The sequence below is a fragment of the Palaemon carinicauda genome, chromosome 7 (genome assembly GCF_036898095.1).
Source record: "Palaemon carinicauda isolate YSFRI2023 chromosome 7, ASM3689809v2, whole genome shotgun sequence".
Classification (NCBI taxonomy): Eukaryota; Metazoa; Arthropoda; class Malacostraca; order Decapoda; family Palaemonidae; genus Palaemon; species Palaemon carinicauda.
The window spans coordinates 165,016,999-165,019,498 of NC_090731.1; the positions used below are offsets into that span (position 1 = coordinate 165,016,999).

Genomic DNA, 2,500 nt, shown 5'->3' on the forward strand with positions numbered 1-2,500 from the left:
GATAAGTATAAGGGATAAAGAGAACTAGTTTACTACATGTTTCACAGACGTATAAATAATTTCTTAGTCTATGAACTATATATATATATATATATATATATACTATATATACAGTATCTATATATATGTATTTATATATACATATATCTATAGATATATATATATATATATATATATGTATATACATATATCCTATGTAAATAAATATATGTACATAGGAGCATTTATATAAAAAAAACTGATCCTGGAAAAAAATCATATATTATATATATATATATATAATCTATGTAAATAAATATATGTGGCATATCAGTACTTACCTAAAAAAATTCTCCATGGTAAAAACCCGCACCAAAAACATATCAATATATATATATATATATATATACATATTGCCTATGTAAATAATATATATGGATATCAAGACTTATCTAAAAAAAATTCTCCATGGAAAAAACCCCACACTAAAAACATATAATCAAAATAGTATGGCAAACACATCAAGCTATACAAAACCTTTCCAAACATCCGCACATAAACAAGACATCCTTCCAGCGCAAATCACAAGGTAAACAGAAAGGAAACTAGATGACTCACGTAAACAAGTCGAGCAAAGTAACAGGAGCAACTGAGCCCCTTATCTGGGCGTAACTGAGAGGAAACTCGCCAAGGCGATAACGTTGGACTACAAACGTCAATAATAATAATAATAATAATAATAATAATAATAATAATAAAATAATAATAATAATAATAACAATAATAATAATAATAATATTATTATTATTATTATTATTATCATTTAATAATAATAATGATAATAATAATAATAATAAATAATATTATTATTATTATTATTATCATTATCATTATTATGATGATAATAATAATAATAATAATAATAATAATAATAATAATAATAATAATAACATTATTTTTATTATTATTATTATTATTATTATTACTTGTAATTGTTTACAACACCACGCTCCCCATTTACTCCAAAATAATGCAATCCTGCAGTTTTCATCTTCTTGCACAGTAATAGGTGGTTATTTAAATTCTGGGAAGCAATAATTAGCAAGATATGTTGAGGAAGGGGGAAGGGGTTATAAAAAGAAAATAGCTCGGTTTCCTCACTCAACGACTTAGAACTGACATGTCAACATAGTCAACCAAACAGAATTCGTGATACAGGCGTACATAAACAGAAGTTCATGATGCCAGCGTACATTTGATATACTGAATATTCAAAATACAGTATACTTGATAAAAAATTGAGGTGATTACTCAAAAGTGTCACTATTTGTAAATTGTATATTTTATGGACACTTTTGAGTAATTAATCCATTTTTAATTAAGTATATTTTGAATATACAGTATATCAAATGTACGCTGGCATCACAAACTTCTGTTTATATATATATATATATATATATATAAATATATATATATATATATATATATATATAGAGAGAGAGAGAGAGAGAGAGAGAGAGAGAGAGAGAGAGGGAGAGAGATGGTATTTATCAAGATGGATAAATCTACATTCTTAAAGGTTTAAGGTTTAAAAGTCGCTCATTGATGACAGAGGCAAGGAACAGTGACATATCCTAGAGACTGATCATACATACGTATGATCAGCGTCCAAGTTCCCCCTCCATCAAGCTAGGACCAAGGAGGGCCAGGCAATGGCTGCTGATGGCTCAGCAGATAAACCTGTAAGCTCCTTCAAACCCCCTTCCTAAGCTCGCAAGGATGGGTGAGGTTGCAGACACCACTTGAAACTACCGAGCTTGAGTGGGTCTCGAACCCTGGTCCAGCTGAGGAGTGTAATGCAATTCAAATTTCATTAAAATAATGTGATTTATCACGAATTAAAAATTTTCTAAGAGGAAACAGCGATGCAATAACTAAGAGAAACATTGAATATTTTGCAAAATCTTTGAATGAGTCCCTTTTTCCTAATTCCATTGCCCTATTCGGTCGATATTTTTTTTTTCAATCTATCTCTTTCGTATCCTCCATAATAAAAAAAACGCATTTTCTAACTTTCACAAAAAGTCTTGAAATAGGCAGCGTCTTTCCAAAGTTGATCAAGTTTAATTATCTTCCACAAACAGTTGAAACCTAAAAGTGGCAGAAGCCGAGTCCCTTGAGAGCTCCAATCGAAGAGCAGGTAGTGGAAATTTCCTTGTAACTTCGTAAGTCAATAAAATTCTTAAGCGAAAACAATTAAAGATTTATCTGGCATCTGATTGACACGAGAGAGAGAGAGAGAGAGAGAGAGAGAGAGAGAGAGAGAGAGCACCAACATGAATTAGCCCGAGAGACCAACATTTATTCATCAGAGGAGAGAGAGAGAGAGAGAGAGAGAGAGAGAGAGCACAAACATGAATTCACCCGAGAGAAACCAGCATTTATTAGAGAGAGAGAGAGAGAGAGGAGAGAGAGAGAGAGAGAGAGAGAGAGCACACCAACATGAATTCACCCGAGACCA

At 31.0% G+C, this 2,500-nt stretch overlaps 1 protein-coding gene across 1 annotated transcript in view; it reads left to right on the forward strand.

Moving 5' to 3' along the window:
• Positions 1 to 2,500, forward strand: part of LOC137643706 (uncharacterized) — a 321,288-nt gene that overhangs the window by 132,737 nt on the left and 186,051 nt on the right. The window lies entirely within an intron of this gene.